The sequence below is a fragment of the Heliangelus exortis genome, chromosome 1 (assembly GCF_036169615.1).
Source record: "Heliangelus exortis chromosome 1, bHelExo1.hap1, whole genome shotgun sequence".
Classification (NCBI taxonomy): Eukaryota; Metazoa; Chordata; class Aves; order Apodiformes; family Trochilidae; genus Heliangelus; species Heliangelus exortis.
Window position 1 is genome coordinate 161,794,919 of NC_092422.1, and position 22,952 is coordinate 161,817,870.

Consider the following 22,952-nt stretch of genomic DNA (forward strand, 5'->3'; position numbering starts at 1 on the left):
CAGAGGTCCTATTGCACTTGTGACAAATGTCCTGATTGAATTGGTTCAGACTTCATTCTATTTAAATGGGGCACTTTTAAATCTATATGATTTAAAATCCTGAACACAAGCTTCACATACAGCATCAAACAGACAAGGATGAAAATGCCTTTCTTTGAATGATCTTTAAATAACTGTATATGATTGTATCTTACTTGCAGCAAGGGTATGTTCCAAAGACACTGAAACTGATAAAAACTTTCCCACTGACTTAATTAAACTTTGGAGACCCAGAGGAATATTACAGCAGTAAAAATCCACTATTGTACAATGGCCTCAAGTTTTCTCCTGGCAGTGAACATCTTTTAACAAATATGCCAAGAAAAGCTGAATCTCCACAAAGCAGAAAATTAAACCATTGGATGGTTTTCATGTCCTTGCCCTGAGGGATTTTAATGAATGCTCATAGACTGCAGAAGTTTGATAAGTTCACTCAAAGATCAAAGCCTATTTCCAGACATTAAAAAATCTTCTCTTTTAAGTCTCAGTCCTGCATCCATTTTTACAGGTGTGCAATCTGTTCAAGTTGGTTAAGGCTACACTTAAGAACAGAAGTGAGCACCTCCTTAGATCTACTCACTGCAAAAGAGAAGCATGGAAAAATCAAGGGAACTGTACAGACCTTGAATACCCACATGACAAGGGTGATGGTCCACCAGTTAATTGCCTAAGGCTTGCATCAGCCCACAGATTCCCCAGGTCAAGTTACCATTTCTTTTTCTTACTAGAAAAGATTAAAAAAAAGTCTTTTAAAAGGATTGTGCTTCACATTAAAAAGTTATATTTATATGCAGCTAAGCTCTCAGGTCTTCAGTGAGTATAAATCAGAAAGAGCTTTACTGTCAAAGAAAATAGGCTAGTTTATGCCAGCTGAGAGTCTGCCTTAAAGACTATGAAAAGTCAAAGCCAGATCCTACAATATTCAGTTCAGAAAGTAGCACAGGAAAGTACTGTCCTCACAAAAATTTCCCAAAGTCTTCTCTTTTGCATTAAACTTCAAATAGCAGAGCAAAACAACTTCCATCCCTTGGAGTTACTGCCTTGGTTCTCCCTAGGGGCATTCACCAAAGCCACTCATCAGAGACACTGGTTTTGTCCATCTTCTGCCTCAAGTGTAGGGTTCATGAGCAAGTCAGCAGGATGTGGATTGTCACAGAAATTTTAGACACTGTGTTCAAATTAAGACTTGTGAAATTTCAATGAGAGCTCTATGCTTTGCTCTCATCTAATTTGTTCTTGCCCTCAAAAAAACCACGTTCCAGGTCAGCAGCAGATCTCTTGGGCCATATTACTTCTTATTCATACAGTGTATGGGATCTCTGAAAGGCTGTGCTAACATTTCACCAAAACTGGCATATTCTGTGACAAAGGACATATTGCATTTATTTATCCCTGAGCTGTAGTGACATACATGCAGCCTCGTAAAACGGACAACACTCCACTGACTCACATTGCTAATACCATTCTTAGCTTAGCCACTGTGAGAACTGAAAGAAAGAGCATACACCTTCAGGGAGCAGAAAAAAATCTACTTTTCAAGTCCAAATACCCTTATGAAGAATTATTCCTGAGCTGAACTTACCCTCAGTTCTAATTTTTCCACCATCTCAAATCCTGCATTATAAGAACATCAAACTTTGACAGATAGATATAAATCAGATATAGATTTAAATATGAAAATTAAACCAACCGATTTGCAATTATGAGTCATTATTATTTTAAAAACTTTTATCACTGTTATGCACATGTGATATGGCTCTGCAGAATGGGGACAAAATTTTATTGAGAAAAAGGCATAAAGAATACAGGTAACGCACATTTTTGAAATAGCCACATAAACATAAGCAGAAAAATGTTCAGGTCAAAGTCACATGAAAAATTAGACTAATCCTCAAATGCATTCTAGACTTGTATGTACAGCATTTTATTAATAAAAGTAGAAATACAAACTCCAGAGATGCAATACATCTCAATAATACAAAATAAATAAAGACAAATGCCAATAAAAGAAGAACTAATACTTGACTTTTACTCCAGAATGGTGATAAATTTTGATATGTAAGACCTATGGTAGAAGATGCCCACTCTACAACAAGAACTCATTTATTTCCAAACAAAATTTTAAGTAGTAGAGCCTTCCCGTCCCTGGGAGTGAGTTCAAAGATTTCAACTTTATGGGACACTTGCACCCTCCTTTTGTGGTGCTGAACAATTGCCCTATGAGAAAAAACTCCAAGCAGACAGATTTCCAACAGTTTCACTGAAGAAATCCAGCTCACTGAGAATGTATTCTTGATGGGGACCTCATAGTTGTTTATCCAGAAGAAAATTTTTCAGCAACTTCTCCTAACTCAGGGTGACTTTGGAGCAAGAAATAAGTGGGTTTGGTTTCAGTCTGCAGCAGTATCTTCCTTAAATTCAGTATCTGCAGGAGGAAAGCAATCAGACTTGTGTAATGCAAAAAAAAAAAGGCTATAGTAAATATAAAGAGCAAATGATTGGGCTCCACACTGGATACAAATTATGGCTTACAACCAAGTGAAAGATGCACTGTTATTTCATTTTCCCTTCAACTGCACCAATATTAGTTGAATGTCACCAAGCACCACCAGTGGTTTTCCTGCTGGAAATGTCTTCTTCCTCAATTTGTTTTCATAACCAAATCTCCTAGACACGAAGAAAAAGAAAAAACAAACAAAAAGTATTGTTTTCACTCTTATAGCTCTTATAAATTAGATTTTTTGTGGCAAGTTTTTTCCTTTCCAGAAAAATAGGTCATTTCCCCTGCAGTAATACAAGCAACCCAAGGCCCAGGTTCCTGTTTGCAGTGAGTACACCAAATGCAACTGCCCCATCAAGCTGGGAATTTGCACATGCAACTGACTGCTACAACTCCTCAAATGACCATTTGCAACAGAGAGATTTCCCCTGATCTCAGTGTTGAACTGAGGACTAAATGCTTACATCTTTTTCTACTTCCAACCTCCCCCTCTGAAAATATGGACCATAAATATCCTCTCCCGGGAGATCAGCCCTGGAACTTTATTGGGCTTAAAGTTACGTTCAAACAATGTCCTAATAAAAACAGTGGATACTGAATAGTAAATAAAATATGATCCAAGGACATCAAATCATTATTACAATTATTTCCATTTTTGTATAACTTCAAAAATAAGTGTTTTTTTTCTTTACGCATTGGGAAATAAAAATACTTGATATACAAGAATAAGTAAAATAGATGGAAACATAAATGTAAAAAATAACAGAAGATTGCTTAAGAACAGTATTTTAGAAACACAAAAATATTCCCAAGTAGCTTTCCAGGCAGCTTTTGTAAGACTAAGTAGAAAAAAAAAATAAAAAAAGAAAGGAATTTTTCGAAGTAGTTTTAACTTAGTAGGATCAGAGAAATTGGCTTCAAGAGGGTCTGAAAAGGAGAAAGGAGTATTCTGACCAAAGCTGCATACCTAAAACATACTACTTTACACATATGCTTGCCTTAGATCAAGTGACCTTAAGTCTATCATGATTAAAGGGTGTGTGCAAATGCTTCACTTAATCAGGCAGCTCTGCAAAGAGGAGGGGGAGCCCTATAAAGACTGGTAGTTCACATTCTGAATTCTGCAGCATGGAGACCACACACCTCATTGCTTGTCAGAGACAGGTGCCCTATTATTTTTTTGTATGTTCCCCAGTTTGGGCAAAGTTTTCTACAGTCCTAACAAAATACAAAGGTGACTTACAGGAAAAAGCAAACAAACTAACCCCCCCCAAAAACGAAGTTAAATTAGAAAGATTTTGAACTGAATCTGTGTCAAATAAAATAAACATTTCTCCCTACCCCCAACTGACAAAGACATAGTTTCTATCAAAAGAGGTGTCTAGGTGTTAATCTGCAGTAAAGACTCAGCACCAGATCTGACACCCTTTGAAATTAATGGAAAAACTCCTGCTGTTTTTATGATGTCCAGATTCCTGACTGTATTGGAAAATTACATGGTAATAGGCTTCCTAAGCTTCAAACAGCTCTCTGAAGATCACTGTCTTGCTCCAGTGACTACAGGAGATGTCAAGGTGGTTGGGTTAGATGCTTTACTCAAACACTTCTAACTAGTTGAGCTGAAAACCATAGCTCCCTAGAAGGGCTCCTGATTTTGTGGTCAGTGATCTCAGAATGAAGCTCAGTGAAGAGAGAATGGCAGATTCAAGCAGAAAAATAGGGAATCACTTTTCAAAATAAAATACCTCTATTTCTTTTAATTTTACTGATTCTGGTTTTTCCTACTGATTCATGTTAGCTACAACCAAAGTTGAATTTTATGTCAGCACTTCAAGATATTTTTGTAATTTTCTTTTTGACTCCTGAAGGAAAAAAAGGAAGAAAAAAAAAAGAAGAATGGAAAAAGAAGGACTAAAATGGATAGAATTTTAATTTTTTAATAAATAAGTTTATTCAATTGATGTTAAAGTAACTGAACTCGATGTTTTCCTCGAAAATACAAAAAATGAGTGCTGCAGAGGTGGCATTTTATACTCTTTGATTATATACTGTCTAATGTCATAACTTTTTGATTAAGAATTTTCAGCCAACATAAAGGCACAAATATTAGCAGTCCCTGTAATCTGGCAGCCTGAGCCATGATCTTTCAGAGCAGCACAGAGTGATCTCTTTGGAGCAGTAGAGCATCTATGGTATAACATAGCGGGATATGTAACACAAGCTAGGATAACACAGGGTAAGAGATTAATATTCTGCATCATGCTGTGCTCTGTTATTTTTATCCTGCTGTTTCTTTCACTCACCATCTCATGACTCACACCCTCCCCACACTGGAATTTCTGTCTCAGTCTCGTGGCTCACTGGTGTGCTACGGAAGATGATGCCGTGGAAAAGCCGTCTGGAGAGCAGCGCTACTGCACGAGCTCTTAAAAAGAAAGAGAGACAACATCACTTACTGATTTAGCACATCACTGCCCTGATTATTGCAGTCTCTTTAGCAAACTGTCTTAAGCATTTGTGAGGGCTGCAGTTCTTCCTGGTTTTAAAGCCTCGGTGATGTTACTGGATATAAGGTGACAAAAGCATTGCACGTTACAGCTAATCCCATGGAAAGGTGACATTGCACAAGCCTTTAGAAAACTTGCAGGACTTCTTTAGAGGTGATAAGGGATCTTATGAGGCAAGTTATCAAAATCCTGTGTCAGTAAAAAAAGCTCTTCCTTATTCTTCATTAACTTTATCACCTCAGGAATATGGTCTTCAATGCCACACTAGACAGACCATCAAGGATGCATGATTCATGAGGCCAGTTACTTAATGTAGGATAGGAAGGCCAGGTCACAAGAGAATCAGATGCTTAAATCCTTACTAATTACATGCATAGGTATTATGATTCAAAATGCAGAACATCAAATTCCCAGTTCAGTCTGCTGCTTTATGATCCTGCACTCATACTTCTTCATGGATTCAGCTTCCCCAGTGCCTAGGCTCTGGCATCTCTTTATATCCAGAAGTAGTAACATGGTGTTGATTAGATAGGAACCTAAGTTGTACTGCATTCCAGAAATTAGGATGATCAAAGGAATCCTAATTATTATCTCTCACCTCCTAGTTGAGTATTGAAAGCCCTTGCTCAAGTTTCACTGTTCTCTCCTTTGTCTGCCTGTATCAGAATTTTCATCTCCAACTTCCCAAGGCCATTCTCTAACCAGTCAGCAGCCATAACCACAGAGGGCTCACTCTTTATATGAACAAGCAAATATTTCCTAGGCTAGAGGGAATACTTCAATATCATTCAAATCAGCAATTAGACACCATACCATACTTGAAAAAATATTCTTTCCAGAAAATAACTAGTAAACCTCAGGCCAGAAGGTCATGTTTTCTCCTGTCATGTTTTTGCCCTGTCATTTTAAGAAAAGGATTTCAATGTAAGGAGTCATAGAAGCAAAATCCTAACTCGGGGATGAGAATTCCACTCAATAGCAAGATTCTTCTCATGCAGGTACTGGAGATCCAAAGATCTTAGTGTCTGTGAAGCCAAAATAATCTGCCTTTTTGCTGAGACAGTAGGTTGTGGTCAGTTTGTTTGTTGTAGCAGAAGGACCATTAGTGCTCCATTGTGTTATTCCAGCTTTCAAAGAAAAAAGTACCAAATGAGCTCCACTAGCCTTTCATCTCATTCTTTTAGATTCCCTGGCCTCCTGCTTTTCTGCTCTGTCAAATATAGTTATCCAGGTAACACTGGAAAACATAAAGCATGTTGTATTTCTATGACCTTTTTGTTCTCCAAATCTGCCTCAGGGAAAGCTTCCTATCTTGTCACCTCAGCCCCAGTCCTTCACTTGGATTTCTGATGGTGACTACTCAAGGAGTTTTTTATTGGTGAAGCAGAGACACATTGCTGCTCAGCATGCAGATGCCAGCTCTAGTCACCCATCACATCCTCTGCTCTCTTTTCTTGTCCAGTCCCAGTGTAACTGGCTGCCTGGGGGTCAGAAGATGTGCATGATGGAGAAGGAAGACTGAAGGCTTGCACAGTCACTCCACACTCAAATGTCAGGTCTTCCCTGAATCCAAAGGGCAGAAACTTCCCTCAGTCCACTCTTAATCTAGAAATGTGACCTCAACACACCAGTCATGTCATTTCTCTCAGACAGTTCCTCCAGCTGGAGGACAATCAATGCAACAGCCTGCAGAGAGCCTGAGGAGGATGTGATTAGTGACCTGAAATGAAGCCTGTGCAAACTGCAGTAGAAGCTTCCACTGGAATCTCTTCCGCTCGAGTCAGCACCTCAGGACAGAAAATGCTGCTGTGGTTTGAAAGATGATTACCAAATAATTAAAAAAAAAACACCTAAAACCCCCCAACCAAACAAGAAAAACAATGCAAGGGGAATTGGAGCAACCAGCTGAAATCTTGTTAAAACAGCAATGTCCTGCTGTGAGCAGCTGAGCTTTCAGTTCAGTAGACAGGCTCCTTGATACTATTGACTTAAATAACAAGTTTTTGCTTGTCAAACTCGTATCAGCAGATCTTTAGAGTAAAGTTTGTCCCGACCTGGTCTCTTGCCCTGAACCTCTACTTGTTTACAGCTGTTCAAAACTGACTGCATGAATTAAGTGCTACTCTGAGGTTATTTTACTTTTCAGCTTTTTCTTACCACCTGAGGGGCACAAAAGGCTAGGAAAGCAATTGCTCAGAAGAGCTGAGAAACCACTTGTAAAGAGGAGCTCTCCATCCACATGAGGTTAGCATTGAGTCTCATTTCCTCAAACTTGTCTCCTCCAAACACTGGGAAAGAAAGATGAAGGGGCACAGTTCATTGTGTTCACTTGTTGTCAACTGGTATAGTCAATGGCAAAGTACAAAGCAAGGCACTTTCTCAGCGTACCGTTTTCTCTGGAGGATTCTAGGTCCAGAAAAGACATTTTTCATGAAAATACGTCATTTACAATTCAGAGTTCTCTGGAAAGGTTTCCTCAGTTAGACAGGCTGTGGGCTCTTTACCACATCTAGCAGACAATAATGTGCAGTTCCTACAAGCTCAAGCAGGCTGATCTTCAAACATCTCTTAGTGATAGCTGCTTGCTCATGGCTGATGAGCCACAAGGGCACTGTAGGCTGAAAAACCACATATCCTGGAAGGTAATTGTAGAATTTTTTTCTAGACCAGCCTAGGCATGTTGCTAATTAAAGAAAAGCAAAGAATGGTCTCACTCAATGTCACTTCACAAGATAACAGTGAACTATCAAACATACAGCAGAATATCACAAAAGAGAAATTAAAATGGAGGACTGCTGCATCTTGCCATATTCCCAGATGGAGCAGCCAAAAGAATGAATGAAGCTTGGCCTGCACTATTCTTTGACTCATATTAGTGGGGAAAAAAATCTGCAACAGCAGAAATTCAGTCCTTTAGCAGATATCCTCTTGTAATTTTAATGGACCAGTTCAAACCCCAAGATGGAAGCATCCTGATGAGGAACTTGAACTGGAGTATCCAAAGTTGATCACAGACCTGAATCTCTAACACTGATGAGATGTGCTGGCATCCTTTCATCTTTCATCAAAAATCATATGATTGGAGTTTCTGGAGAAACAAAACCAGGAATTATTGAGTGGGGAATGCAGAAAGTAGTGAACTCTAATGTGGGTTGTAAAGGACTTCGGTTTGCTGGCTGTTGAGTAGCCTGCAGTTTTCCCTCAGTACTTCAAGCCTTCAGAAGGTTTCATTTATTTCTGACAGCCTGAGACAGAACAACCAAACCCATTCCTCTTCCTGAGCATTCAATGAGAAGTTCAGTGAAGCTCTGATTCTACGTGAATATGTCAATAAAGCCTTCCAGTTTGGATGTTTACTTTAAAAATTCTTTATATTTATTATATAAGATCTTTATAATATTTTTATATTTATTTTTTAAAATATTTTAATATTTATTTTTATGTGAAAAAATGTCTTTTGGCAATGTTAAGCCATAAAACCATGCATGTACTTTTCTCTTCTGAACTCATCCTATGCCTGTGAAGTTTCATTCTTATCTGCCAGTGGATTTCTCATACCCATTCTAAACAAGACTTCTAAACAAGATTCTAGGAAAAAGAAAAAAAAAGAAAAGGAAAAGAACCCAAAATACCTCAAGTGAAAAAAAAAATTAAAAAAAAAAACCCAAATAATAAAAAAAACCTCACAACAACCAAAAAAACAAACTGGCACTATTTATATTTTTTTAAGTTCTTCAGAAGAAGGAGCTGGGACATAGAAGGCAGACTAATTCCTAAAATATATCTAATCAGTATAATTTTCCTGATAGCATTTATCAGATTGCCTAAAATCTGTACACTGCATCTTCATGGTAAATGGAGGCCCACCTCTGGATATAAATGTTTTTTTGGCACTGAAAACAAGAAAGAAAGATATTAGTTCCTTCCTCAGTGCATCACTGGAAAGCATTTAAAAGTTACTGATGCAAGATCAAAGCCTTAAGGATAAAACTGGATCTTTAAAGTGCAAGAATTTTGCCTTGAACATGAAGTGTAACCAGTTTCAAGACAAGTATAGTACTATATTTGGAACAAGACTTAACAGGAGAGGAATCTGCAAAAAACAAACATCAGTACTTGATATTTCAGCACCAGAAGCGTGTGAGATGTGTGAGATATTTCTCCATATTACAGAGAGATTCTGTCCTAAGATGAAAGGTTCATAGTTTGTTTTTCAGGAAACCATGAGTAAGTTTTGGACTTACCAGAATTAACTGATTTATGCAACTCTCATGCTTATTCTGTCCATGAATTAATTAGCTGTCAATCTCACTGTATTTTAAGTAAGATCAGCACCAGATGGAGAGCTGACAGACTTGCTTCTTAAGGGGTTTTATCAAAAGAAAAATTCAGCAAATAAGCCTCCGAAACCCAGTACTGATACTGAAAAGCCTAAGAAACTTTCCTAAGAAATTACCTGATGCTGTGGCAACTGCATTAAGTGTTCAGTTATTGACAGAGATCAGTATCCTCTCCTTGAACTGTGCTGTCTAAAATAGAACACTGAGCTCAGCTCTGACCCCCGTGAAGCCAGTGGCATAGGACCAAGTCTCTTCAACTGCATTGGGACTGGGACTATTGTTTTTAAGACAGACGCTGGCAATTACCTAAACTGCACACTTTAACTACCACGGTAAGGATTAGATTAGTTCTTGGGTTTCCATGCATGCATTTTAATTAGATTGGTCTGATATGTTCAGAATACAAAAGCCATCATTCTGAGGCATTCACTTCTCCTCTGTTCCTGCTTCAACAAAGGCTCTGTGAGAGCAGACTCCTTCTCTGGGAATATAAACCAGAAGCACATTCGCATCCGAAAAACACGGCTTGTTGAAATGATACCAACTCCCTCAGAGGAATATAGTATCAGGTCAGGTCCTTGGTCTGCAGCTACCAGCTGCCTACGTGCAAAGGCAAATTCAGGCTGGCAAATTCAGCAAGTGTTGAGTCTGACAGCATAGAACTCCAACAGGTGCTGCTAGAGTCTGTAGGAGGCTGTGTCTCTCTCTGAGCCTGGCGGAGGCTGTCACAACTAGAAGGACAGCTTGGTAAGGCAGCCTGGCTAAGGGCTTTGGGAGCTGTACAAAAAGAACCAGATCATTCACAAATTGAAAAAGAGCAAAAGCTGAAAGCACGTTTCAGGAGAGGTCCCCCCCTCCACAAAACTGTTTTACTTTCACTATTACCATCTCAGAAATAAGATTAGTGTGCTCAGGATGGCTGACAAAGCAGTGCCCAATGCAGTCCTTAATCACTCCCTGTCACTCCTCTTAAAGAACTCAGCAGCCTGGCTTGGCTTCCTAAGATCTACAAAACCAACTAGGTCAACACAAGTATATCCCAGCTGGTCATAACCTTCTTGTTCATATTCAAAGAACATTTTTCCAGTGAATGCATTAATCATTTGTTCCTGTGAAGCCTGCACCTGCTTCAAGGAGGGCTGTATGCCCAATGTCAGGGACATGTCTGGCGTAACCATGGGAAAAGACCAGGCAAGAGTCCCAAATGATCTTTTGTCAATGAATATTTACATTTTCTCTGAAAAGGCAGAATTGAGATAGAGTAGCCTGTGAATGCTCAATTTATTTGCAGCAGGGAGATAAAAAGGAATATCAAGGTCCTTCAGAAAAAGAGGAAAGAGATGAATACACACCAAAATGGCTAGTGACACCTGCAGATACATAATTTGTATATATAAAAGAAATATTTACATGTATTAGAGAGCTCAATAGTTCTCTACACTCAAAAAAAGGGCTTGAGCACATTTGGGTATATGTATACAAGCTGTTTAAAAAGAAGTTGGACCCATTGTTCAACATTAGCATCTAAATCTGAATCAGGCTGACACTTGCCACAGTGACCATTCAAGAGACCTGGCTGCCACCACTTTGGGTCTGTGCTCTGCTTCAGAAACTGAAAAAAAACACCACAGCAGACATAGCTTTCAGCACCTGCAAAAGGAATGCTTGTAATCATCATGCAAGGCACAGAAAAAAAACCTACAAAGATGCTAGGCTGCATTTGGAAAAGAGAATTAATGTCATGTCATCTTTACAACTAATCGGTGGATCAGCCCCTTCTGGTACCCTGTGTGCAGCTTTGGATGCTGGAGCTCAAAACAGATAAAAAGGCTTACAGGAAACATGCTAATGATCCAGGGCCTCAATAAAGTGTCATACTGGAAGTTGTTGGATAGACTGGATTACGTGTCTTATAGAAGATACGAGTAAGAAGACTGGGCAAAATATACATTATATAGAACCTGATAAATCACATACATGGGACTTTTTGTTCTCTGAAAAAAAAAATATTTGAGGGATAGTGAATAACATTTAAGGAAGGAAATTTAAAAACAGGAAAAAGAATTACTTTTTAACACAAAATGGACTTAAGCTATGGAACTGAGTGACACAGGCAGTCACACAGGCCAGATATTTAACTGGATTCCAAAGGGACAGGACATGTATAGGAATATCAAGATTTTCCAGAGTTTTCAAGACAATAAAAACATGACATAGATTGCTATTCCAGCTATCCTTTCAAAACTTATTACTACTGTAGCATGCTGTGGTGCTACATAAGGCTTTTAAACATGTTTTTCACTTGTAATCCCTCCGATAAGTTTTCTTAAAAAAAGCCCAAAAGTCCCATTTGCCTCCACCTTCTCCTGCTCCATTTTTTCCCCTGATTAAGCATCACCTGCTGGCAGTGACACCCAGACTTACATAATGCCATGTGATGCCTTTCTAGAGAGCACAGTAAAAAACCAAATAATAATTTAGGCTCAGTGCTGACAGTAAATAGTAATTATCTCATCCCCACTCTCTTTCAAAACACTCTGTGATTTTTTTTCACTCTTTCAGTACAAGGTTCAGACCAACTGATACTCTGGCTAACCAACAGAGGGAAAGTTTACTGAAAGTATCTGCAGTATTATTTGATACAAAATCTGCTGAAGCCATTTACATCTCTATTCAAATCTATATCAGAGATTGCCTTCAGGCACCAGATTCAAATGGAATCAAATAAGGTTGGAACAGGCATCTCTCTGGACCATGTTCCAGTCATCAATATGCTCTGCATAAGAATGGTAAAGTTTTTTCTTATACCTCATAGGTAGTTTTCATTCAATACCATGAAATTTGATAAGAGCTATGATATAGATGCATAATGAGCAGCACAGGTCAATACTACCTGTCCATCATGATGGGTCCTACCAATAGCCTTTAACACCACAGATGATAAAACCAATTTAGCACCTAAAAAAATATTGCTTAGCACCTTGTTGAATTGTGCTCTTTGGGTACAGCAATTTATATTGATAGCATGTCTGTTTTCCCATGACTGTCAGGGTTTTTCCTGACTTCTCAGATGACTTAAAAATGGGGACTGTAACTATGGAAAAGCCATGTTTATTCTGCACAGTCATTCTCCTTTAAAATAGTAAATAATAAAAGTGGTTTAGAATTCTTAGGAGGACTAAGTTAAACATGAGTCAGGCCTAGCTTTATCCCAAATCTGATTATTCACAGAGTAATATGCTCTGCTTCAAGTCATTGTACTTTTTTTTTTCTTCAGTTTACACTTTTCCAGTGTTCCCATGTATATGAAGCCTTACAGCTTTAGAAAAAAACCCAACGACAGTGCCTGGTCTTTCTCTAAAGCAGGAAAATTGCTGTAAATTACTGACTGTGAAGTCTAAAGACCCATAGTAATGTCCGTGTTATATACACTGCATTTTAACCAAACAAATGTAACTGCGCCAAAATAGGTCAAAATTCTGCAACAGACCCAGCCAGATGATTCTTAAAGCATAAATATGTTGTGACAATGCCACAGATACACTTCTGTTCCCAAATACCTTATATCACCTATGGGTAAAGGTTCAACTATTGGAAGATTTGTCTTTTTTTTTTCTTTGCCTTATTTTTCTTCTGAAAAATATGCTTTTCTAAGATATTCCTTGCCTTTAGCCTGTGTGCTTATAGCATTATTTTGAAAAACCACTGGGCAGATGGTCCCCAAATATGAGTTAATAACTTGTAGGTAGCTTTTGGGGAAGCTTTTTGAAATCCCTTCATGCAAAATGATTTTGCAAACTGCCTGCATGCCATTCTTCACTGTTCTAGAAGTCTTTCAAAATGGTCAAGAGAAAATGGGAGAATATGTTCTATTTGTTTTGCAGCAGACTGCTACATTTATTTTGCAGTGGAAGAAGAATACAAAGAGAAAACAAATCATGCCCAAGGCTTTTAGTGAAGATTTTCTAGAACCTGAAAATCCTAACTGGCTAAAAAGCCAAGATGTTTGGGCTTCCATCCCTCTTCAGCTGTCCTCCTCTGGCATTTCTTGCCATTCAAAATACAGCTGCTTTTTAACAGAATAGGATAGACTTGAGTATTCAACAATCATACGTCAGATTTCACAATACCATAAGACTAATTTAAAACTCAGATTTCAAATGAGGAGCTGGATCTTCCTGTTCACCTTTGGCTGTTAGAGGTACTCTATTTTTTACATGGTATATTTAGAAATGTTTCTAGTGTCCATTCTGGTGAGCATCTCCCAGTGGTTTTGAACAGATTTTACAAGAAACCCATCACTACACAGATAACAAAATGCTGCAGTCTTTCTTAATAATGGTAGCAGCTCAAACCCCTTCTAATCTTCAAACAGATCTGACTGTATGTGAACCATTCCAGTTTAACTGCCCTGACTCCAGGTTGATCCATAACTTTAGGAAATGTAATAGAAAAGTAGAAATTTATAATATTTTCAGTTGGAAGGGACCTACAATGGTCCTCTTTTTCTCCAAACTAGACAAACCCTGGCTCTTCAGCTACTCCTCAGGGGACATGTTTTCCAGCCCTTTCATCAGCTTTGTTGCCCTCCTCTGGATGCATCCAAGTACCAGAGCATTGCTCTTAAATGGTGGGGTCCAAAACTGTACACAGTGCTCAATACAAGGATGCCCCAACACTAAATACAGCAGGATCATTAAATTAAGGTATTGGCTTCCACATCAGGACATGTGCTCTCTCTCCTGCACCCCAGCACTGTGTGACCTAGGGAAAGATGTTTAGAGCCCAGTAACACTTTTCAGCTCCAGTTTTATACATCACAGAGTTATATGATTTTCTTCCTGTCCATTCTAAAACCAGGGCAGGAAGTCCTACAGCAAATGCCATTAGTGGGCATTTATAGTAATATGGATATTAATGTACAGTTGGTTAGCGAGTAGGGAAGAATCAACCAATTCTTTACATAGTGCCCAATGCTTAGAAAAGCAAATAAGATGTAACTTAGCTCAAGGAAGCAAAGGAGCTCCAGCTAGTCCTGAAGCTGTGCCGGGCTGCTAAGGGGCATGCAAGGCAATCTACTTAAACCCAGTCTATATAAAGTCCATTAGTAAAGATCCAGTCTTCTTGTCAACTCTTCCCTCCCTTTCTCCTACCCCTTCTCCAAGCTCACCACTGCAATGCAGCAGAAGATACAAGCTTCACTTTCAAGGTTTTGTTTCCTCAACTTGCAAAGCACCAGGATGGCATAAGATGGACCATTATGAACCTGACCTCAAACTTACTGAAATCAAGAGGGCTTGCTCTCACTGCCCCTCTCCCCCCAGTTGCAGCAGGCTTTAGAACAAGGTTAGAAGTCTGAAAAATGTTCTGAAGTACTACTAGAAGCAAGGAAGGAACTGTGTTTCCATATGCAAGCCAGTATTTACATTATTTCTAAGCACAACTCTGCCTCTCACTGTTATTCTGTAAATCTCATCTAATCAGTGTTTGCTACACTTCAGAGAAGTCTATGTACACAACTGAGCTGATAATGTATTTCATTCATCATGTCTTTCCTGTTTTGATAGAGCAACAACTTAGGAGAGATAATGCCACAGCTTTTCCCTAAGAGAAGCAGTATTACCCCATGCAGTCAGCTACCTTTAAAGAAGTTGTAAAACCATTTTTTTTTACCCCAAAGCTGATGCTCTTTGTAATGTCAGATTTGGTTGAAAAGAGCCAACAATCTCTAAATTTCCTGATGAACGAAAGAGTGACCAAAAAACTTTATTTTTGTGGTAAACCACCAAACCCTTCCCCAGAATGAATCAGAATGAATCCAGTTTAGTTCAACACAGTGTCTTCTGCAAAGCTGATATAATCTGTTTCTCTGGTGCTCCACACAGCAATGTCAGAGCAATCCCACCAGCAAACAGTGTGTGAAAATAGCTGCATCTAATCGTCCTGCTAAGAGTATCTCTAAACCATGGTGTCCCTGGGTGGGCAACCACCCATGACATGAACTGGCCCAGGGAGCCCTGCCAAGACCACACCAGGCACTCCATAGCATGGATGGTGTCTGCAGCACCAGGCACAGCTACATCCCCTCAGCCTTGCCAACGTGTGAGCAAAAGGTAACCAGAGGAGAGATGATGATGAGACTTTTGCTGACTCTGCAAAAGAGAGACAATGTTGCGAGAGTGATGGCGTGCTGCAAAATAGTACCTTGACATACAGGGGAGAGCAGAGAGAAAGTTGCATGAGACATCCCCATCAAAGCCCAAGGAGAGCTGCTGCTCCTGTTGAGTTTTGACCCATAGGGCAACTCAGCAGATCCTGCTCGGAGAGGCAGGATGCTGCCAGTCAGCAGACTGGGCTCAGCACTGAGCTCAGCTGGTGCTGCAAGGCCCTGCCACTCACTGAGCACTGTTTTGCCTCAGTAAAAAGCACCAGCTCCTGGCTCCAGGCTCCTGCTGAGATCCAAACTGAACAGAGCCAGCAACTCAGCAGGAACTGGCTGTAGCCCTGGATAAAGACATAGCCAATCTGTTCTCAGAGAGCACTGATATTGCACCCTTAGAGCACCTCCTCCATTGGTTTAACCCCTCTACCAACCCCCTCTTCACTTAGAGTGGTCTGCTTTTCTTCAAGAGAGAGCAGCATTTGACCTGTGTTGCGTGAAAGCCTACTATCTGTAAAGGAGGCATTTGCTCTGATGAGGCTGTTAAAATGAGCATGCTGCAAAGGCTATAAAAATTATTGACATTCATAGCACCATTAATCAGCACTCATCCTCTAAATTCCACCATCTCGCTGTGAAATGGAAAGCTGCAGGCTCAACTCCCTGCAAATCAGCTCAGCTCTACACTGTTTGTCCCAGCCACATCAGCACCAAACTGGAAGGAACAGGCATGGATCAAGCAGGAGAAGTAGGACCACTTCATTGTTTTCCTCAGAGTAAACCTTGGAAAAAAAAATTTTTTTTTTCTTTTTTTTTTTTGCCAGGATCTTTTGCTGTAGCTGTTCTTCCCTTTAGGTAAGATGCTAAGTGGCTGTTTATCATCTGGTCAAAAAGAATTATTACCTGAATGAGTCAGAGCCTCCTGGAATTCACTCCTACCCTTTCCTTAAGTTGAAAAGGCGTGCATGGCACACACCTGAGTACAGACACTTTGTGAAGAAGGCTTCTTTTCAATAGAGGTACCTGGCTCATGTTTCCTATTCAACAGAGACTAAAACTTTACAGAATCAGCCACTGGCAGCACTCCCAGGATATTTTTCCATTCGCACATATTTCTAAAAATGTCAACGCCAATCTAACCACTCTCATCTGGGAAGCCTGACATCAGATGTACATTAGCCCAGGAAAAAAAAATAATCCAAAATACAAACCCCTTCTAAAAAGGAAAACAAATTCAAAGTATGTTACATTGGCTCCTGCCTCTGAGCTCTGTGTAAGTAACAGGAGGAAATTTTACAGTGTGATTTTTCCAACCATCACAGTACAACTAGAAAATCAGACCAAGGAATAGTATGGGTTTCAGGGATGAGAAGTGGATGGTATGCAAGATTCTTATTCAGGCCTGATTCCTGTGATTTAGGCTTGTTAGCCAATAGCAGACAAAAAACCCAAATCTCAGGCAGGACCTTAAGAGCCAGGCTTTGCAGTCCTGGAACTAAAACGAGAGACATATACAGCACTACCTCTGACTGTGGGAGAGCTTCCCAAGGGAGGAAGCATTTTGGCTTGGGCATTTTGTTTCAGTCATCAGTCTCCGATTATTTTCTCATCCAAATTTGGACCGTTCACACACCTTCCCTGTATCACTTTCTTTTCCTGAGAAACTGGTGTAGATGAACAACACATCCTATGCTGCCATATTGCAAGCTGAATTTGGGCACTACGCAATATTCCTTCCACACTCTCTTGTCCCCACAGCACATGCCATCAGGGTGCTGTCACTGGAAGAGAAATCTCTATTTAATTTGGTCTGTTAGGATTCAATCAACATAAAGGTTATGACTGCATAGGGTAGTGTATCCTGGGTAGGATTCCTGGAATGGAAGAGAAGGTGACTTAACTGGGACTAATCCCACTTAAGTGGGACTAATCCCACTTATAGAGTGAACACAGGTGTTATCCTGAAATATTTTAAATATATATTTCCCTGCCCATGAATGCTTCAAAAATGACTTTAAAACTTCTCTCTCTAGGGGTAATTAATAGAAAGTGTCCTCCTCTTACTGGCTCCAGTGATGATTTTGTTCATTTACCTCCAAGATATGTCTAGCTCTTGAATTATACTTTTGCTTTCTTGCAAATCTACATGTTTTTTACATGTCTATTTTAAATATATATCCTTTCTCTAAATACTGAATAATACATAAACATGATAAACAGAGTTTTTAATGTTACTCCTTGTTGAAACAGACTGATGCCTTGGTGGAGCTCAGCATTCCAGTTCTGGTGTTCTTTGCTATAGTCATATAAGAAATTACACCCCCATTAAGCAATCTACCCACTCACTGCTGGAGGAAACCCCACCACAGCATAAATTCCTCAACCAGCAAGTTCTACTGTCCAGAACATTTGCCAACATCAAACAGGCCTTCAGTGCTCAGAAGTCTTGTCCTGCCACTCCTACTGAAGGATGGTAAAGGAGTAAACTGAATCATTAGTACAAGGACTATGTTCAGTAGAAGATTATATGGGATTTTTGTGTATACAAAAACTAAAAAATGAAATTCCATTGGTAGGTTCACCTGTCCTTTGTGGTCCCTCCAGGAGGGAGTGCTTCTCACCCACTTGCTAGGGTGGTTGACAATATTAACATCTTCAATTATTGCAAATAGAGCTGTCAGGATCTACGAATTCCAGCAACAGAAAGGATTTCAAGTGGAAGTTTACTTCTAGAAGTAGACATACACTCTTCTCAGTCTGACTGAACTTGACTGAAGGTCTGGTTCCTGGTGACTGCAGCAGAGCAACTGCTGGCATATAAATTCACCTTGAAGTTACAGAAGAATTCTTGTGGTAGTTCACCCTCTGCTTGTGCTGTGCAGTCCATGGTTTCTACAGCACTAGAAGAAGTAATACAGCTAGATGTGCTTGTAATAGTTTTGCTTCCAATTTACATCCCAAACCACAATGCTTTATAAGGAAAGATCAGTGATCCTTTCAGACCAGTCCTTAACTTGCGTGCACATTACTCTGAGGCTATATAAATGGATTTAGAGAAGTCCAAAGCTATTTGGAAGCTGGCAGTCCTCATAGGACACACATTTGTTTTGAGCCCTATGACTCCCCTTTCAGGTTGCAAATAGTTAAGGATCAAATTTTCCTTTTAACATATATGCAACTTAACCATAGTGTAAACACTATGGATCAACACAGAAGGACCTTATCCAAATCAGGTACAGGCTAGGAAAACATTTACAGAAGATTGCTCAGGTGGGGCTGACCATCTCTTTGGGAAAGAGCCTGACCTCAGTGACACCTCCACAGATCTCATCCTGCCTGAATTTCTTTGCATGCAGCTAGGAGTGTCTCCCCACCTCCTTCTTTGTTGGGTTTGTTTGTTTTCAATTTCCAGTTATTTTCCAGTGCAGCCCTTTGGTTAGCAAGAACAGGGGATGTGCTTGGTCACCAGGGCCTCAACTGTTCTGAAGTAGAATTACAAGATGCAGTGAAACACCAGGTATAGCCTACACTAGGCCTGTGCAAACAGGAAAACCAGTCAGCCAAAAAGCAAAGCAACAATATCCTGCTCTCACTGTAAAATTCACTTGGGCTCCTCCATTTGCATTTAGAAAAGTCAGGGTTATGTGTGGTGACTTTTAATACAGTTGCATATGCATGAGTTCAGATGGAAGCAGAATCAGATGAGAACAAATTTCTGCAGAAATAATTGTTCTCAATGAATAAAGGCTCCAGTAAAAAATAAATACATTTTTTATTTATAAAAATAAAATATTGTTTAAGGAAATAAGGGAAAAGTTTAAAAGCTTTTAAGATACTCCAAGAAATTGCCTGAGGGCAAGATGCCATGTAGCATCAAAGCAGAACACACTTCTCAAGCCTGAGTAGAAGCCTGAGTAACACACACACTTGTCAGTTAAAGAGTTTGAGGGAATGTTCCCAGGCAATTAATCACAATCAGCTATACAGTAAAAAGCTCCTGGTCACACTTCTTAGTCTGTACCAGAGAGCTCTCACCAAATACAGTGCAGTGACAATGTAGAAATCAGCACATGTCAGGAACTGAGCCCATTAGGCAGCCTGCCTCCAGCCACCTTGTTTGAGAGGGAGAGTCTAAAAGTCTAAGAACAAGCTGCTGCAGGCCAAATGGCCTCAGTGCCAGGGAACAGTCCTAGGCACATTTCATTTTCTAATACAGATGCAGCCAGGATGTCCATAGGAATTCACATCTCCTCCTGAGTGAATATGCAGCTTCCTCATTAAGAACAGAACCTACCTCGTTTTCCTCGCAAGAAGTTTAAATTCCATTTTGAAATGCACAGTGTTTCCAAACCTTCCAGAGGGATTTCTCTCTCATGCTCCAAAATTCTACACTCCTCAGCCTCTGCTCCATTATCAGTATGCATCAAGATTTTTCTTTCATCCCCTGGTATTCTTCCAGCACCTGCTTAAGATGGTTTCAGTTCAGAATGTCAGGAAGATAGCTAAAATTTTATGGAAAAAAAAATTAAATCCTCCAAAACCCAACAAGGACAAGCTTGTGAATACTCATGCACTCAAATGAACTCTGCTCTCAGAGTAAAACTATCAGACCAAGCAAGAAAACCAGTTATCCTCTAATAAGAAATTATTAGATTTAGAATTAGAATTATTAACATTAGAAAATATTAGAAAATAAGAAATTACTTCTTCCCATTGTTTAATAATAATATTATTTAGCATTACTCCAACTGTTTACCTATTGCAACTATTACATGTGAGTGAGCCAAGCATATCTAATGGTGCTCCTCTGTGCTTCATGAGCCAAAGAGGATAGGTAGAGCCAGTGAAGAACCAGTGTTTAGCTCCGGAGAAATCCAGATTGAAATGCCTTGGCTACAGAGGTTTTACCCACAGGGAGGTTTGGGGCATCTCTAAAATATTCAACACACTGGCATCAGAGACACTAGAGTTAGCATCTTGACCCAAAGAACAGATCTTTTAGAGATACCATACGAGAAAAGTGAGTTATGGGAACCTGAACAAAATTTTTCCACTTACTGGCATTTACTCCACCAGGAATGCAGGAAGATGCCAATAGCTGCTTTGCTTTGACATTTTAGCGTCAACTCCTAAAGACAGGCACCTGCATCCTTTCTTTCAAAGCACTGAACAGATTTCTAAAATATGATCCTCAGAGATGTTGCATAGGTGTTTTGCCCAGTAGCTGAAATCCAGGAACAATTCTGGGAGTCACCACCCCTTTCTTAAACCAATGCCCTGATATCTCAGCTGTGCACTCCAGCTCTTCCATCTGATTCTTATTTGGCTGGAGGAATGCTGCCTGTTTCAAAGCCCAGTGGCTAAACTTTAGCCAGAGGGTATTCCTTCCCTGGACAATCTGTCACCCCCTAGACTGACTGTTTCTTTGCATCCTCTCTTGTGTGGCCAAAATTTCTCAGAACATTAAAGTTTGTATTTCCTAATCTAGGATCTAGGATTAGGAAATCTAAGACTTCTAGAATTAATTGCAAAATGATAAAATAACAACATGTATTTTCACAATAACCTTTCTTGTCTTTAAGTAAGCCACTTATGCGGAACTGCCTTGAAAACTGTATTGCTTTCTGAACTAAGGAACACATAAAATACGCTGTGCAAATTCTCATTAAAGCCTTTCCTCAAGTACTCCCCCTCAGATTTTCAAATAATTTTAAACAAGACAGAAAGAAAATTATAAGGCAACATCACTGAAATAATTCAAATTTCAGCTTTCCTCCCCAGATCACATGCATTTCTACTTACAATGAAACAGGGAGGAGGCTGAGGAAGAGGAGACAGAAGAGGTTTAAAATATGTTGAATTTGCTTGAAAGAATTAAGTATGATAGACTCTAACTAATCCCTAATAACTCTGAAGACAGCAAAGAAAACTCTGAAATGGACTTCTGAGATTTTTCTGGGGGAATTACCAAGTGCAACAACAGCACCATTGAAATGCAATCATACAAAGGAAGGCATTTTAACATTACCAACCTCTGGTCCCTGTACTGACCTCAGATGCTGAGACAGCTGTGCTACCAATCTAGTATATTTGCATTGCATCTCATCCTCCAGTTTGTTCATACAAACTGCAACACTGAATATGAGTATTTATAGTGCAACTGCATTTATTATGCAATTGGATTCTCATGAGAAGAGCTGCAAGGTTTCATTGTAGCCTTCACCTACAGGAAACAGAGGACATGAAAACCACCACTGCCTGGCTGGGGTTAAAAACACAATCTGACAGAAGAGAACATCTATTTCAACACCACTTATCTCCAAACTGGCTTCCTCAGAAAACTGGGTAAGAGCAGAATTATCACCCTCTCGAGAGAAGAATTATTACTGATTTGCATTGAAGGTGGCTTCTCTAGCAATATGCTTTTCCTGTGTCAATTTTAACACAAACACTTCTAGCAACACATCTACCCCAAACTGAAGGGAGGAAACTCTAGAATGCTCAGCAGTACTCATCACATCTACTACATACAGCAGCAGGACAGCTCTGCCACTTACTGCTTTGTGCTCATCATTGCTATCACTAGCAATTACACCGTGTGATAAAAATGAAAAGTGAGCAGGGTAATCCAAAGGGTATAAACCAGGGTGACCCTAAACCAAGATATTTGGAGTTGGAAGAGAATGCAAAAATGCAAATCACTGTGATTTTCAGAAGTGACTCTTCCTCCTGGATCTGCATCTTCTCAAATAATATCAGTGAAGAGTGGGGAACCCCAAGTCTGAGCCATAACTTATGTGAGAAGGACTGCAATAGGTGGCACCAACCATAGAGAAGAAAACAACATAGAATGTACAAATGAAAAGGCAATTATCCTCAACTGCTTAAAAAGCTGTTTCCACAAGACCACATATGGCAGTTTTCGTGGCACGCAGAAACAAAAAAATGTGATATCTTTTTCTTTGTGTCTTCTACATGTCAGACTAGTGTTACAACCTGAACTGAGTTCTTTGGAAGCATCCTCCTGATGACAGCAAACATGAGCAAATTATTTATGCAGAAGAGATTGTGAAGGTTACATTTGGTAAATTTTAAATTCTATCTGGAATATTTTGAATTCTGCAATAATCATATAGATAGATGATATTCACTAGGAAGCCCATGCTCTAAAGATAACACTTCATTGCCAACTAGGAAGGTTATTAATTATACTACTAGATCTGGTAATTTCTGAAAATTGGGCCAATTTGCTGAGAATTCAAATAGCATTCAAAATAATTAAAAAAAGGGTAACATCATTTTCATGTCACACTAAGTCATTTAAGAAAAAATTCACTGAAAACAAAGGATGTTGTATCTCTATCAAAACAACAGAAATAAAATTGCTGTCAGAGCCACTGGATTTT

At 39.4% G+C, this 22,952-nt stretch overlaps 2 protein-coding genes across 7 annotated transcripts in view; both read right to left on the reverse strand.

The window, feature by feature from the left end:
- LOC139791314 (very long chain fatty acid elongase 4-like) overlaps positions 1–22,952 on the reverse strand; it is a 434,972-nt gene that overhangs the window by 382,369 nt on the left and 29,651 nt on the right. The gene's annotated exons all lie outside the window — the stretch shown is intronic.
- Positions 1,788–22,952, reverse strand: part of LOC139791306 (potassium voltage-gated channel subfamily A member 5-like) — a 30,209-nt gene continuing 9,044 nt past the window's right edge. The window contains exons 2-5 of one of the 4 annotated variants that reach the window (XM_071733384.1): positions 19,841–20,048; positions 4,843–4,964; positions 2,572–2,706; positions 1,788–2,464 (exon numbers count right to left, since the gene is read on the reverse strand). The gene's annotated coding sequence lies outside the window, so the exon portion shown is untranslated. Of the gene's footprint in view, positions 2,707–4,842; positions 4,965–19,840; positions 20,049–22,952 lie in introns of all 4 variants that reach the window. The other 3 variants (XM_071733386.1, XM_071733383.1, XM_071733385.1) reach the window with 3 other exon arrangements.